The sequence below is a fragment of the Dromiciops gliroides genome, chromosome 2, assembly GCF_019393635.1.
Source record: "Dromiciops gliroides isolate mDroGli1 chromosome 2, mDroGli1.pri, whole genome shotgun sequence".
In the NCBI taxonomy this organism is placed as follows: Eukaryota; Metazoa; Chordata; class Mammalia; order Microbiotheria; family Microbiotheriidae; genus Dromiciops; species Dromiciops gliroides.
In genome coordinates this window covers 397679727-397697483 of record NC_057862.1, presented here as the reverse complement: position 1 = coordinate 397697483, position 17757 = coordinate 397679727, and the positions used below count along the sequence as shown (strand labels likewise).

The window sequence follows — 17757 nt, the reverse complement described above, 5'->3', positions numbered from 1 at the left end:
AGAACTATCAAATGCATTTTTGTGTTACAAATCATCATGTATATTAATAAGTGTTAATTACATGTTTGCACTATAAATTTAAGTAAATAATTTCCATATTTAAAATTTTAATCAATTATTCATTAATACTTTTAGTAATGAAATGGATGGATTTATCAGCCATGAATTTAGCACTAGCAGGAAAAATAATTAGTATTTAGAGACATCCAGCCTTTTTACCACCACTTGTATGTTTTCTGTTTCTGAAAGGGATTTCTGTATTTCCTTAGAAAAAGCTGCCATATTAGAAATGTGTAATCAGTTGCTAAAATATACGTGAAAATTATTTCAAGAAATATGTTGAGATAAAGAGCCAACAGATCTGGGCTTTTTCTTCTTACTTCTGGGGGTGTTGAGCAGTACCTTGTGTTTAATTAATATTGTGCAACTTCAAAGCTACTTGTTTAAAACTCTTATTTGTGATCATGTGCTTATAAATCTTGTTATTCTTTAAAATAATTGGATTTGACGCTTGCTGTTCCTTTGTTCTTTTATGAAACAACTCATTGGAGAGAACAAGTGGATTTTCATTTTGGATTTGTGTGTTTATCTTTTAAAGGGACCGAATTACTGAAATTACTGTGAATAAATTTTACAGTAAGTCATGTCATGAAGAATTTACTGTCAAAAGCTTTGTAGTACTGCTTCAGTAGTTGTTTCCCATTGCATTAGTTGCCTGTGAATTCTGGCTTAACTTGATCTCTAGTTTAAAATACCAGCTATCGTTCTCTCCTTCCTTATATCATCCATTGCCCATCTTAAGTGTTAGATGCTGCATAGTCTGATTAATGAGGATTTAAAAATGAAAAGGTGGAAAGATTTTGCACATCTGCTTTTATAGCAGCCCTAATATTGTTTAGGTCTTAAAGGAGATTTTCTTAGAAGTCTGGAACACAAATATTAACATGGCCCTGAAAGTACCTTAGACCTCAACTAGCAAAATATACAGTTTGCCAGGTAGACTGGCTAAATTGTAAAGACATTCTTTCTTGTTATTTTTGCAAGACAGATTTATTTTGCCTACAAAGAAGGCAAAGTAGGCTAAGTACTAAAATTACTTGACAAATAGAGGGGATACAAGATCTTAGATTTTAAATGTAGTCACCTCCATTGATAATGTACATTCTTTGGTTTGTTAATGTTAATACGAATTTAAAGTGACATGAAATGACTTTTGAATTTTTCATTTGGAACTTTAAGGTTCTATTTACTATATTTCTTTTTTTTTTTTGTAATACTCATTCTGTAATAAGTTTCTTAAATGCTACCTTTTAGGAATACTTGGAAAGTAGAAATAAATACCATATACTTTCTTCCCTTCTTCTTTCTCCATTCCTTTTACCCTCTATCCTTTCCCCTCTCCCCATTTTGTGGCACTGAGATATTTTGTCAAGTTATTTGGTAGGTGCTAGGAAGCTTTCCAGCAGATTTGTTCCAGCATTCTCCCAAGACTACAGATCTGCATGTTATTATGAGGAGCCACGGTGCTTCCCATCAGTGAGCACTGAGTTATACTTTTGTGCTACCAAAGTGTCACAGCATCAGGCTGGCAAGGAGGACCTTACTTTGCCATAATTTAGATAACCGAGTATACCCACTAGCTTACTAGGAAATGTGCTAAGATGGCAGTAAAGATGTAATGAAATGGCGTCATCAGTAAAATTGAGTTAGGGAGTTGATCTCATAATGTTTCTTGAAAAGTTCCAAGATAGCGTTACTCTGCCAGTCTGTAGTGCCTATTTTGTTCTAATGTAGAATTGAAATTTCAAGATTATGAGAAAAGAAAATAATTTAAGCTTTTAAACAAGGTTTCTCTAGTATCCCACTAAAGGCATTAATGTTGAATATGGCCAGACTGCAAGTTTACCATAACAATTAACTTTTAGTTTAGCAATATCTGTTTTGTGCTTTTTGACTTAGATTTTCTTTTGTTCAATGTCCATTGCTTTCCATAGTTATTCAATGCATAGTATAAGCTTTTCCCCTGTTAAATTAAAATTAAGATTCCTTAATAAACAAAGGGTTCTTTGATTCTGGATCTCTCTCTAGATTATTGTGATTTGGTCTTATATAATAATGTAGACTTTTTTAAAACCAAGCAATATTTGTATTCCTCTTTAGTCTCAAGGTGTGGGTGATTTAAGAAACATCAAGAAAGCAGCCTCTGGTTGAGTAGTAACCATGCTGATGAAAGACCTAATTTCCTGATATACAAAAGCAGACCAATTCCCATTTCACCTGGATCTGAATTTAGTTGAGTTTCTTGATTATTAAAGGAGAGAAAAGGCTCACTTATGGTTCGAAAAATCTGAGTAGCCCAACTTAATGGGTCATTCCTTGTCAAACTCTGTTCCCCACCAGTTAGCTTTATTAAGCCATGCTTGGCCCTGTGATATAATCAGTTACCTCTATTGTTTTTATTTAGTACATTAAGATTTTTCAAATCATGTGTTCTCTCTGGTGCATTACCAGTTCAGGGAGGATGCTAGAGTGGCCAGTCATCTGCCCTGGCAAAGAATTAAGGGCGTTAACCATTTGGTATTAGGAGGGCCAGAAATGCTTATTCTCAGGCTTTATCACTGTTCCACAGTCCCCTGAGGGTTCCCAAAATCTACCATTTCCATTTCTACTGCTGGTTAGAGAGCACATCAAAAGATTTGAATGTGTTCTTCCTGCTGTGGCACCCCCTCCCCCATTTCTAATAGTTTGTACTAGAAAATCAGCCTTGGCTTTTTGCTTGCCTATGTTGCTTGTAATTGCCACTGTGGTTAAGCAATGTTTTACATGGTCTGTACCTGTAGTGAATTGTGCCTTCTGCAGCATTTTCTCAACTCAGACAGGGTAAAGTTAAAATGTTTTCTAACTTAATTAGAGCTGGGCAGAGAGGAAGAACAGTATAACTAGTTGGGAGAAGTGCCCTTAGAAATTAAATCTAAAATAATATGAAGATATAAAAGGGAGGGTGTTATTGTTGGGGTTTGTTTTGTTTGTTTTGTTTTTTAGTTTTGGGGTTTTTTGGTTTTGGTTTTTAGTTTTTCTCAGAGAGAGAGAGAGAGAGAACACTGCCAGGGAAAAACAAACATTGAACATATATGAAACTAATACTGAATTAGAAGAAACCCAAATCAAGCTGGGGCTCACTTTTCTATGACAACAGTAATGATCTTCTGCTTGCACACTATCAGCATGAGCATTGCTACATAGCAGGAAGAGTTGTATTTTTTGACTGCAGTGTAAATGACTGACACCGTGTACCAGCAGGGAATAAATATGAGAAGTAGTTCCTAAACATTATCTTGGATAATAAAGCTGGTTTTACCATTTCTTGTGCTTGTTAAATAACACTACAAGATCTGATTAGGATCACTCCAGAAGCTAGCCTGGCACACCTGATGCAAATGGAAACCTTAGCACTTCTGTTTACTCTCTTACCTCCCTCATCACCTCCCCTATCTTCCTTTCTATTCCTTTTTTCCAGTGGAAGAGAAATCTGGTCCATTGGATCAGAAACAATTTTTTTTTTAATGTAAAGCCACTTTGGTTTTTAGGGAAAGAGTTATGGAGGGGGTTCTTTTTAACATAATGCCATTTTAAACTGCAGTGCAGATGATATTAATGCTCATATGGTATAGAGGTAGACTAATACATCTTAAAACTGGGAAACATTTCCCTTAAAAGTCTCTTGAATTTACTTATAATAATTTAATTGTTCTACTTGCCTACCATTACATAGTTATCTTGTTAATATATTTAGTAATAATTATGATGACTCTACTAATAGAGTCAGGCCAATTCATTCTTGTTTATTGAGGAATCCTTTATGGTCCCTTCTGAATTGGAACACAAAACAGTTCACCACTGTATTATATTTCCAAAGCCAGGTTGGAACTTTTTTCTTTTCCCTTTATAGCCTTCTCTTTCTGTTGTTTTTGAAAACTTACTCTAGTAAAGCATGCTTGCTTTTTTTTTTCTTTCCCTTCTTTTTTTCTAAAGACCTCATTAACATAGACCTTGGAATAGTCTGACTAAAAGGTCCTGAATTGCTCTCCAAAGTTTTTCCCTTTGGGGCCACATCAGCAGCCTTAAGCCAGTTGGCAGGCTGCCCCCCTCCTCCCAAGCTTCTTTATTCTCCTACTTTCCTTACTCATTGGTGTGACAAGGGAAGATGGATAGCATATTTCTTGAACACTGCAGTGTGTTCTAGAATAATGTGTCCTTCATATTCAAAGATGATACCATTGACCTGCCATTAGTAGACTGGGAGATTGGTAGTGGGTTATAGATTTGCATACCCCACCCATTTACATTGTCATCTGATTCTAATCCTGAGACCAGTAGCATGACTTTGTAACCCTATCTCACTAGGGTTAGAATAGGGAGTGGCTTGAGTGAAATTGTAAGGAAGTATTCCTTATTGATAGCTAAAATTCTGTGACCAAGGTGTTTATTTGATTTAATCCATCATTCCCTAGTGTCACTTTAAAATATGCACACTCTTGTGAAAGCTAACACATTAAGTTCCTAATCTAAACATAAATTGCTGGGGTGGGTGGTAAAATGGCAAAGAAGGAAACACTTGACTTTAAGGGGTTGTTCAAGACAGGCTTCACCTGTACTGTATTTCATAACTTTGCAAAAAGTTGACCCTCAGTAGGTGTGCAGTCTGTTTCCTTGGCACAGAGCAGAACTAATAGGCCTATGTAAGGATTGAACCCATAACCTTGGCCTTGTTATCAAAGTGTTCTAATTAACTAAGGCAGTCAACAACAGTTCCAATCCTTTGCTGTAGGGGTAAGTGGAAGTCAAATGATCATTTTCCTATAAATTATCAAAGAGAGAAAGATGCCAAATACCCTGTGGTGTTGCTCTACATTGATGACACATTCCCTTCCTTTGACAATAAGTTTTACAACGTACCTCTTAGCAAACACACAGCTTTGCCATCTGTACCAAGGTGATTCTCACCTTATTTCTGTATTCAGTAGTAAGTCATGGAAGTCATAGGGAGAAAAAACCTGCAGAAATAGTAAGTGCAACTACATTAGCACCCCTCTGGAAATATTGTTCCTTCTATACAAAAAGTAAAGCCAGATGGTATTGGTAAAAGGGTGATGTTGAAGCTCCCTTAAAGATATTAAATAAGCCAAAATGCTCTTAACAAGGACCACTGTAGGTCTTAGATGGAAACACTGGGTAGATGTTTGTTTTTTCCTTGTTTATGCAGCAATCTAGGCCCTTAGTGAAGAAACTACATTTTATAAAGGGGTCCAATGAATCTGAGATTATCCTAACAACCAACTTGGATAAGCCAGGCAAACTATCTACCCAGTTGGCTTCATCAGATCAATTGGGTGTGGTCACAAGAATCCTAAAGCTGAAAAGGACATGAGATGAGCACTTTCTGAGGTCTGACCTCCAGAGGTAGCCTCAGTCATTTTGGGAGCAGCTCTCAGTGTTTAAAAGGGCTTTCCCTTCTTCTAGCAAGCTTAAATATGCCTCTCTGAAGCTTCCACATATCGAATTCAATTCAGCAGATATTGGTTAGGCCCCTACTATGTGCCAGGACGCTGCAAGGCACAGATGGCCTTTTATGGCCTTCCTGAATAAATTTAATCTTTCTTCCACATGACAGCCCCACAAATACTTGAAGACAGTTTTCATTACATCCCCCTCCTCCCATTACTCATCCCCATCTTTTCGTCTCCAATACATTTGCAGTTTTGACCTTTTTTGTGTCATGTACCAAATATAGTGCAGGCCATCAACCCCTTCCTAGAATGATATTTTTAAATGCATAAGATATAATACAGAAGATTACAGAGGAAACCAATTATATTGAAATATAACTGAATTTTTTTTTTAAGTTCATAGATTCCAGGTTAAGAATCCTTGTTCTATACAGTCCTTGTGGGGCATTGTTTTCAGTCCTCTGGTCCATTTATTTATTCCTTTGTTTATCTAAATTGCCAGACCCACATCTAAAATAGAGTGTAATGTACTCACCACAGTAGAATGGTGGTATTTCCTGGTCTAGATCAGCACCATACTGTAAAATAAAGGCCTATAACCTGTGGCTCCAAAGCTGCCTGCAGTGATGATAGATTTGCTGAGCCGGCAAATGGCGGAACACCACGTTGATTCTTGCCGTGTCTGCTGCCACCTGCTGAAGAAGAGCTGTTAGGTTTCTGCATATCTGCACAGCAAGAAACCACACCACAACATTAAAAATATATTACATTTGGCACATGTCAGTTCGACTAGAATAGCACTGATTAATGTAGGGATTTAAAAAAAACATTTTCTAAGATTAATTGGGAACAAACTAATAGAAGTTGAAAAGACTTTTAAAAGTAGAGTATTGGGGCAGAGACAGGAAATAAAATAAATTTGAAATATCTGAGAAAAGTGTAGGTACTAATAGTCTGACAATGACTAGCAGAAGAAAGAGTTTCTGATTTTTGTTATATAGAAAGTAACTGCCAGCAGTTAAGGCAATAGTAGAACATTTAAATTTGATATATTTGGTACAATCTACTTTTATTATTGTTTTTATAGCATTAAATTTTGATGGACTTTAACATTCTTTGAAGTCAGAAGGGGAAGTTCCAGAGACCTTAGAAATAGTCATAGTTCTTAGCCTCTTCTGGTGTCTTTCAGTTTTATCAATAATGAGAATCTCTTTGCTCTTGAAAAGTTCCAAGAGGATTTCCAGTGTAGATACAACAAAAGAGAGCTAATGAAAATTGGGTCCATGATCTCTGATAAACCCAGTAGCCTTTCATGTTCCAGACCAGATGTCCATTGTACTTATCTGATAACAGTATCTTATTTCATTCTCTTTACCTTCTTGAATGGGAATTTTTCTTTTTCAAATTCCACCAAAATAAAGGTTTTAGAAGAAGCTATCCATTCAGACCCTATACTTTCATGCCTGAGGGTGGACAATAGGTGGGGAAAGTAGATATTTCCCCCAATGACTAGATTTGTAGGATAACGTGTAATCATATCATGAGTTCAATTCACTTTACTATCTTTATAGAAATCAACCATTCCACATTTCTCTGTCTCAGAGCTAGTAAGCTCTAGTAAGTATTTAGAGCTTTTTGAAACACCATTCAGTTAAGACCCTAAAGTTCTTAGCTCAGTTCCACTTTTGTTTTCCTTTTATTATCCAAAAGAGGTCCTTCTTAGCCATTACTAAAGTGGAAGAATTTTTTTTCCCCATTCTAATCATTTTACTCAACATTTACTCTGCAGTATATTAACTCACACTCACTTTGTGTTGACTTGCACATGTTCATCTCAAAGGCTGTAAGATCTGTGTGCTAAACTAGATTGCTAGCTCTTGGAAAATGAGAATTCTGTCTTTGTAGTCACGCTTGTTTATTATGGATGCTTGGCAAGTATTGCAGATGGATTGATTGGCATTAGTCAGCCCAAGAAAATACTTATTTCATGTTAAAGGAAAGAGAGTGTACACACCAATCACTGTAGGTTCTTTCTTGCTTTTTTTCTTGACTGGATTAATAAGTTTACCTAGAGGTGTTCTGTGGGCCATGACTATAATTTTTCATTTACTTCTTTGGTCAGCATAGAAACTGAGTTTTTTAGTGTTAAATATTAAGAGAAGCCATAATCTTAACTAATAGAAGTTGACTATCCAAAGATGATTGTATGTTTCCTTCCTACCCCTACCACCCTCATGCCATGCCCAGAGTATTGGGTTGCCTCATCTCTTTTCTGAGATTTAAATATACCTTTTGCAGCCACTTGCTTTTTTATCCTAATTAGTGTCCAGCATGGTGGACAAACATCAGAAGTTTTCTGACCATATGAAAGCAAATCGAAAGCATAGACCTTGGCAAAGGCAGATGTGTATATAGAAGATCCATAAATGGATATTTCCATTTGCATTGTTGTAGTTGTTATGTATATTATTTTCCTGACTATGCTTACTTCATTTTGCATTAGTTCGTAATAGTCTTTCCATTCTTGTTGGTATTCATCATGTTTGTTTCTTGCTGTTGTTGTTCATTATGTCTGATTCTTTGTGACCCTGGGAATCATAACAATGCTAATTCTGTCCATGGGCTTTTCTTAGAAAAGATATGGAGGGGCAGCTGGGTGGCACAGTGGATAAAGCACTGGCCCTGGATTCAGGAGGGCCTGAGTTCAAATCCGGCCTCAGATACTTGACACTAACTAGCTGTGTGACCCTGGGCAAGTCACTTAACCCTCATTGCCCCACAAAAAAGAAAAGAAAAGAAAAGAAGATACGAGAGTACTTTGCCATTTTCTTTTCCGATGGATTAAGTTTAACAGGAGTTACTCATTCGGGGTCACAAAGTTAGTATCTAAGGCCAGATTTGAATTCAGGTCTTCCTGACTCTAGGTATCAGCCATTTCACTGCCTCCTATTTATTTCTTACAGCAGCATAATATTCCATTCCATTCATACACCATGGTTTGTTTATTCATTCCCCAATTGATGAGCATCTGTTTTGTTTCCAGTTCTTTGCTACCACAAAAAGTTTAGGTCATCACTTAAAAAGTAATGCTAGGGGCGGCTAGGTGGCTCAGTGGATAAAGCACCAGCCCTGGATTCAGGAGTACCTGAGTTTAAATCCGGCCTCAGACACTTAACACTTACTAGCTATGTGACCCTGGGCAAGTCACTTAACTCCAATTGCTTCACTAAAAAAAAAAAAAAAAAGTAATGCTAACAGGGGCAGCTAGGTGGCGCAGTAGATAGAGCACTGGCTCTGGAGTCAGGAGTACCTGAGTTCAAATCCGGCCTCAGACACTTAACACTTGCTGTGTGACCCTGGGCAAGTCACTTAACCCCAATTGCCTCACTTAAAAAAAAATAATGCTAACCTTTAATTCACAGAGTTCATCAGAATAAGTTGTGTCTATAATTAATATCCATTTAACTATGTTCATGGTAGCTAAATAACTAAGTTCAAAGACTTTCGAAGCATGCTTCTTGTAATGTTTATATCATGTGTGATATTTCAGGTCTTGTGCTTACAGCTGATTACTTCAGATATGCTTCCTTAAGTTATGTGAGAGATGCTAACTGTTATGGGGTTAGGACATGGGTCCTAAGGAGGTAACTCTCCTTGAGAAGACAGACACAGTTTGAAGCAAGAGAAATAAACCCATTAGGTATGGCTGGTTGCTGCCTGATTGGGGCTAGGGGGACTGAGATGGCTCAAGAGATCTGAGCTGCCTCACCCAAATTCTCCCAGTCTACTACCAGTGAGGGATGTTTCACCCTCAGGTGATTACCCCCAATAAGGGAACTTTCCACAGTCAGATGATCCCCCATCTGTCCCTCCACCATCCGTCCTCTATAAAAGCTATGGTCTTTTTCCTCCTTGAGGAGATAGGTATCTCAGAGAACCATGTCTCTGGATCTATCTCCCCTTGAGACCTCTCTCTAGGTTTCCTTTCTCTAGCGCTCAAATAAAATATTATTTTATTCTAATTGGACTTGTGTGTGAGAGAGTGTAATTCTTTTTTTTTTTTTGCAGGGCAATGGGGGTTAAGTGACTTGCCCAGAGTCACACAGCTAGTAAGTGTTAAGTGTCTGAGGTCATATTTGAACCCAGGTACTCCTGAATCCAGGGCCGGTGTTTTATCCACTGCGCCACCTAGCTGCCCCCGGGTGTAATTCTTTAAAGAAGAATTCCTAAGGATCCCCACACCAACCATTTCCCCCATGACACTGACTACCAAATTTGTCTGTTAAATGTGATATTTTTAAGTCAGTTTTAGGAGTCAGCAATATGGAAGGCACGCGATACAAAGGAATGCCTAAATACTAGTTTTTCAAGGCACCTACTTTCTACTGATAGCACATTTTTGCAGATAAGTAAACAGGAAATGTTTTGAGGAAGGAGAGAACCACTAACATTTAAGAGAATTGGAAGAGACCCAGGTAGGAGGTGTACCAGTATCACCTTTGAAGGAAATTAAGGTTTCTAGGAAGTATGAGTGAGGAGGTTCTTCATTCCAGGCAGGGAAGTCACAGGCCTGTGAATGGAGGTAAGAGGTGGAAGTCAAGGGAGATCCAAGTTCAAATTATTGGCTGAATGACACTGGGCAAGACACTGTTCTGAGACCATTTCTTCCTCTGTAAAATGGGGATAATATGCTTAATTTGTTGAGTTGTAAGGATTCATGAGACCTTTATATATGCAAAAACTTTTAACACTTTTAAAGCACTATAAAAATGCCAGCACTATTATTATTGTTGTGGATAGATAACAACAATAGCAAAGATTTAAGTAGCATTTACTATGTGCCAGACTTTGTGATAAACACTTTATAGTTATATTCCATTTGAGCCTCACAACAATCCTGACAGGTAGATGCTATTATTATCTTTATTTACAGATGAGGAACTGAGGCAAACAGGGGTTCTAATTTGTCCGGTGTTACAAGCTGGTGTCTGAGGCCATATTTGAACTCAGATTCTTCCTGATTCCAGCCCTGGCTCTCTATGCACTGTACCATCTTGCTGCCTTATTATTAATAAGGTAAAAGAGATAAATATAATTGATTATCATCTATTAGATAAATTCCCTGTAAAAAAAACCTTTTGTTTTAATTATATAAATGCCTTGTTCACCAATTATATGAGGGATGGGCAGTGTCAACCTGATAATTAATAAAACAATCAATATAATAAATAAAGATTAAGGTCTTTGAGACAGAGGAATTGCAACTCACGATACTGCCATAGCAAATGCTAAGAGTAACCAAAGACAGGAGCTGGGGGACAGGGTTTATATGAAGTATACCAGAACAGAGAGAATCAAGGGACTTCTTTTGGAAGGGTTAATTACTTTATAGGTTTCCCCAGTTAAGTAAAGAAAGCTTAGGACTCTTTAGAGAGGAGAAATCAGAGCCTGGAATAGACTAAGTCTGGTCCACCCCAGGCAATTCATTGGCTTGGGAAGAAGTCAGTCAGTTCTTAGTCAACTGTATTTGTAAGCAGTAGTATATAATCAAGGATTAAATGGCCTTGTTCTCAGTCCTTCATACTTCTTTACCTCTCTGGAGTACTGGATACTGTTGACCACTGAATATTGTCTCTTTTCTTGGTTTTCACCCTACCTGTCAGACTCTTCTTCAGTGTCCTTTCCTAGATCGTTTTTCTTATCCTACTCTTCAACTGTAGGTGTTTCTCTTGAGTCCTCTTTTCAGTCTTCACTTTCTCTTGGTAACCTTTCTTAGTTCCTATGAGTTTAATCATTATTTCTGTGTAGATTGCTTTCAAATCTATATACTCATCTCTAAGCTCTCTCCTGAGCCTCAACTGCTTCTTGGACATTTCAAACTTAACGTCCTAGGAACATCTCAAACTCTGCATGTCAAAATGCAGAACTCAACCCATGCCTCCCTAATTTCTCTCTGTAGTAACTGGGGTTTATAGCCTTAGCTTTTGGTTTCTGCCTTAATCCACATGTCTAATCAACTGCAAAGTGTTTTTTCACTGTTACCTCCACATCTCTCAAATCTGTCCCCCAACCTGATCCCTGCCCCCCAAACTAAACTTCATTAACTTCCTGTTTATCTCCAGGAACAATACAAACTCCTATTTAGCATTTAAAGTCCTTTACAACCCAGCCCTGCTTACTTTTCTGACTTTCCATTTATTTGTCTCTTCCTGTATTATAAAGTCTGGCCAAATTCACCTTCTTGCCTAGTTAATCTCACAGGACCCTTCCATCTCTTCTGTCCTGTGCTAGCTGTGTTCCAGTGCATGGAAGCGTTCCTTCCTCCCCCTGCTTCTTAGAATCTGTAATTTCCTTCAAAACTCAGCTCAGGTTCACCCTTGTGAAGCCTTTGTTGATTCTTTCAGCTCCTAGAGGTCCAAATTATTTTGTTTTGTTATTTTCATTTTTGTTCAGACATGATTTTTCTGACTCTTTGTGACCCTGTGGACCATTCTGTCCATGGGACAAAGATACTGGAGTGATTGGTCTTTTTCCTTCTCTACTGCATTAAGGCAAACAGAAGTTAAGTGACTTGCCCAAGGTCACACAGCAGTTAGTGTCTGAGGCCAGATTTAAAGTGAGGTCTTCTAACTCCAGGCCCAGGATTTCTATCCACTATTATTTTGCATGTTTTGTAATATACCTCAAAAAGTATGTACTTACACAAAAAAGACAGAAAATTATACCCCTCAACCCTCAGGAATGATAAGCATCCAAACTTTCCCCAACCCAGCCCCAAAAGGAACTTTCCATTTTCAGGTAGTCACCCCATCTATCCTATATAAAAGCTTTTGCCTTCCCTTCTGTTCTGGGAGAAGATGCTTCTAAGCCATCTCCTCCCCTTGAGGCTAAGTCTTCTTTGACTTCCCTTTATGTCACTTTCTCTAGGGACCAATAAAGGACCATTTTAATTCTAATTGGGACTGTGTGCCAGAGTGTAATTCTTTTTTTTTTTTCTGGAGTGCAATTCTTTACCGAAATATATCTAGAGGACCCCCACCACCATCTTCCCCCCCCCCCCATGACAATTCTCAAAAAATTCTAGGCATTTTCACATTGTCCTCAACCCCCAAAAGTTTACAAATTTGGGTGTAATGTATAAAAGCACAGTCATTCTCTTATATTACCTTGGGATAAAGTATTATTAATTCAGTCAATAATTAAGTAACTCTTGCCCTGCACCTGGGCTTTGTTCTCACCTAAGCCTGAGAACTTTAGTAGAAACTTCCTGAACCAGAAGAAAACGGAAGGAAACAATTTCCATTGACCATTAGCATAGATGGGCACTGTCGATAGAACAAGGCATTTTGTGAACTAGCCATAGAGATAGAAAAGTTGGCTGGAAGTAATGAAAAATGAACTTTTTTAGAGGGTTGATGTTAGAGTAATGGTGACAGAAATAGGAGTTATTGGAATTAAGAGTTTCAAGGGCGAAAACTCAGTAATTATTGAGGAGGAGTTAAGTGATATGGGAAGAAAATATTTTATGGAATTCTTCATATCCTAGCCTTACCGGGGAGTAATACATATAGCCTCAGATGAGCTAGTGATAGTTGAAGACAGTAAATCATTGTGTAGTGCTGGAAATGGGGAACCCTTGTAGCAGTCAAACGTCTCCTTGTTGATCTCATTTCTGTGCACATAAAGTTGCTTGCATAGACTTATTGTGGCACCTGCGTGCTTTATAATTATTTTTCTTTCTGCTGAGAAATTGCATGGCATAATGGGAAGAGTACTAGGGTTCAAATCCTAGGTTTAATCCTGACTTCGGGAAACTTACTATATGACTGAAAAGTAGGTGACTCTTGTTTTTTTCCTTTTGTATAAATTGGGAATGATAATATACTACTCCTCAGTGGGTGTTGTAGAAAAGTTCTTTATGAATCTTAAAATGCTAATACAAATAAGATTTTGAAAAAAACTAGGAATTCTAAGAGGCAGAGATAAGAAGGAAGTGTGGTCTCACCATAGGGCCAGCCAGTACAAAACCGTAAAGATGGAGGATGGAGGGGCAGCTAGATGGCGCAATGGATAAAGTACTGGCCTTGGTATTCAGAGGACCTGAGTTCAAATCCAGCCTCAGACACTTGACACTTAACTAGCTGTGTGACCCTGGGCAAGTCACTTAACCCTCATTGCCCTGAAAAACAAAACAAAACAAAAAAGATGGAGGATGGAAGGTTGGTGTATGAAAAAGAAAGCCACCGTGAACTGCAGAATACATGAATGGGAGTCATAAAGAATACAGCTTAGGGGCAGCTAGGTGGTTCAGTGGATAGAGCACCAGCCCTGGATTCAAGGAGGACCTGAGTTCAAATCTGGCCTCAGACCCTTGACACTAGCTGTGTGACCCTGGGCAAGTCACTTAACCCCAATTGCCTCACCAAAAAAAAAGAGAGAGAATACAGCTTAGAGTTTACCTGAACAGAAGAGAGACAGACATACTCTAGGAAAGTGACTGATATCTCTCTGGAGGATGGATTGGAGAAAAATAGTTGAAGAAAGAAGGACCAATTATAAAGGAAGAGGAGGAAAGAGTTGGGAAAGAAAATGGAAGGAAATTCATAAGGAAGGAGGGGTGGGAGAGAAAGACTAAATCAAGCCTAGGTGGAGAATATGCACCAAAACCGTTTATTCTGGCCAACTTTTTTGTTTTTTAATTGAGATGGATTCTTAATTTCCTTTTTGGCAGCAGGGATTTTTTCAAAGCTAATTTTGTGATTTGTACAGAAATTATTGTTTGTGTGTGCTTTAAAAATGACTGCCTCTAGGTGGCACACAAATGTCACAACTTAAATTCCAACTATTATGGTTCTATATATGCATGCAAAAAATACCTTTGGAACGAATAGGCTGCTAGCATGTGGCTTTAAAATACACACACAAAATGTCACTTATAATCTGTTGCTCCAGAGCTCAAGGTAAGTAAGGAGAAACAAAACTTAGTATGTGCATTTCCCCCACTTTGGATCCTGGAAAAAACTGGATATTGAGATGCACAATGGAAATGGACCTTATTCACTTTGTGGATGAGATCTAATTATTTGTTTCTTGTACACAGATGTCTTATCTGGTTGATTTGTATATCTTTTGTGAACCGAGAAGTACTTTTATTTATTTATTTATTTATTTATTTATTTATTTATTTATTTATTTATTTATTAAGGCATTGGGGGTTACGTGACTTGCCCAGGGTCACACAGCTAGTAAGTGTCAAGTGTCTGAGGCCGGATTTGAACTCAGGTACTCCTGAATCCAGGGCCGGTGCTTTAACCACCTGCGCCATCTAGCTGCCCCCGAGAAGTACTTTTAAAAGTTATTTTATGATGAATTTAACAAACATCCACCAACATGTTTTAAAATAAAGAATAGAGAAAGAAAAATATACATGAAACCATGAACTTTTGTTGCATTTTATTAGCATGCTAGTAGTAAAACCTATCTTGCTTGTCCATGTCCCTTTCTAAACTTTCTTTTGCTATCTTCTATATGATTTATTTTTTAAAATATTGACTAAAAGCTATTTTAAAGAGGACAGGAATACTCTGCCCAAAGTTGAAAACTATGTTAGCAGTAATTTTTTCTGAGTATGTACAATTTCCTCCTTTAAGAAATTTGAAAACTAAGTGATGCAGAATATTGGACTACTTTTAAAGGGGCACCTTAAAACCTTGTTTTCAAATTTTGTATCTCAGTTTTGCTTGTTGGGGGTTATTTTCTACATTGAGTTTAGATTAACAGTGCTAATAATTGGCAGAAGGTCAGGTTGAAGGTCTGGGTTCAGGGGTGAGTGTGTATAGCATGTAGGATGGGATTTAGTGCACACATATACATAGAAAAACGTGCAAGCTAGTCTCGCTTAACGCAGCTACATCTAGTTAAAGTCTAGATTGACAATAACTTTTACCCTTTACTTTCAGTGAAGGCTGGACTAGGTATCAGATACATGTCATCCATGCATACATCCATTATCTAAAGGGCTTGTTGAGATCATTAGCTTCTTGTGGAAGCATGCCCTGTGTTACCAAAATAAAATAAATGCCTACCTTTTGTTGATAAATAGCAATTAATGTTAAGAGTTCGTTAGCTTTACTAATGAGCTGGCCCTGTGTGGTACTAACCTCCTTGGTTTTGGTAATTGGAGACCTATCTCATGGAGAATTACAAAGATGATACCTGTTTCATGCTTTCATCAAAACCTTGGCTGGATATAACCACTGATTTTGAAGTATTAATGAACACTATTAGATTCTGCCCCCCATTGTTGCAGTTCTCACTCATAAGTACCAAACTCCTTCCATTTAAATTAAGCATATGCAGTAGTTGTGATTTTATTTCTTGTCTTGTTTTTGAGGTAATTTTGTTATTATAGGCCAATATGATTTTAAAAAACCAAACCACCCACATTCCTATTCCCCAGGTGTTATTCTACCACAACCCCCATTAATTTGTGTTTATTTTGTATTTGTTTTAATATTTGTTTATCTGTGATCATGTTATATATCATCACCACTACCTCCTTCCCACAATAGAATGTAAAGTTCTTGAGGGCAGAACACGCTCTCTTTTTTTAATCCCTGGTGCTTAATAAATGCTTTCTGATTGATTGATTTTGGAAAAAGCAATGGATCTGGCAATTCTGAACCTTCCTTCTCTCTCTTCACTTTCCACTTCTCCTTTGATAAATTCATGGAAGCTTTGTTGTCCTCGGGGTTCATATTATAAGACTGCTTTATAAATGAAACCACCTTATTTTGAAGTCCTTTAATTTGGCAGCATCTAAACTCATTTAGGAACCAGAATGTACCTCCTTACATTGAATTCCATCCGGTGTCAAATCATGTCATATGATGTTTTAATGTAGAACTTGATTGGTGTGGTGGTTGATACGAATGCTTGCCAAGACTAAACTGAACCTTTTTGTATGTAAATAGGACATACAGGCAGTTTCTTAAGTTGGTGAAAATTTGACAAACTTTTTAGGATTTTTTGAGGGGGGGGTAGGGGTGGGAGTAACAGATTTGTGTCTGGGAACTGTTCTAGCAAAGGATACGAAAATATTTCCTTTAAAAATACATTAAGCAGGGCAGCTAGGTGTCGCAGTGGATAGAGCACTGGCCCTGGAGTCAGGAGGACCTGAGTTCAAATCTGGCCTCTGACACTTAACACTTATTAGCTGTATGACCCTGGACAAGTCACTTAACCCCAATTGCCTTACCCCCCCCAAAAATACATTAAATAACTTAATTCTCAAATAAGTATAGGAAAATTTTTTTTAATTTAAGACCTATTTTGATTAAACTTGGCCATTTTAAAGCACTTCAGCCTAGGGACTACTTTACCTGTGTGTAATGTTCCATGGCAAAAGGTCTTTGTTTTGTTTTTGGTTTTTTCCAAGTTAAGGAACAGAAAACATGGGTGTATGTTATTGTTGTTTACATTTCTTGATGTAGCTATGATTTCCTTAGAAGATACAATTACTCTATGTATTGCAAGAAATGTCACCTCCATTTACAGGCCTAACTGAATTTTTCTCTATCAGGTTTCAACCTATAGTCATTTTATAGCAGGAATTCTTAACCTGGGGATTCCAGGGGATCCATGAACTTCCTGGATGGGGGAAAAATTGCATCTTATTTTCACTAACCTTTGGACTTTTTTTTTATAATCCTACATTTTTGTTTTTTTTAATGCAGTTTAAAACATTATTCTAAGAAAGCTTCATAAGTTGTCAAAGGAGTCTGTGATACAACAAGATTAAGAACCCCTGTTCTAGGCAATGATCCAATATAACTCTGAAGGACTTATGAAAATCGCAGTACACCTACTAAGAAAGAACTGGTGGTATCTGAAAACAGACTGAAACACATTTTTTTTTTGACAACTCCTTAATCTGAAGTTTTGTTTTTATTTGTTTTCTCTCACAACCTAGCTAATGTAGAGATGTTTTCCATGACTACTTATGTATAACTTACATTGAATTGCTTAAGGGAAGTTGGAACACAAAGTTTTAAAAAAATGATGTCAAAATTTGCTTTTACATGTAATTTGGAAAATAAAATTCTAAACGGGGAAAAAAAAAGAACCCCTGTTCTATAGACTGGTCTTTTCCTTCATCTTGTTTATTATTAGCACAATAGCAACTGCATAGGCTTTTGTTGGAGAGGAACATCTCTGCTGTTAGTCAGGTTTTGCTGCAGACAACCAGGGT

The 17757-nt window shown here is 37.4% G+C and overlaps 1 protein-coding gene across 6 annotated transcripts in view; it reads left to right on the top strand.

Annotated features, from left to right (window-relative positions):
• Window positions 1–17757, top strand: part of NUP93 (nucleoporin 93) — a 136614-nt gene that overhangs the window by 69092 nt on the left and 49765 nt on the right. The window lies entirely within an intron of this gene.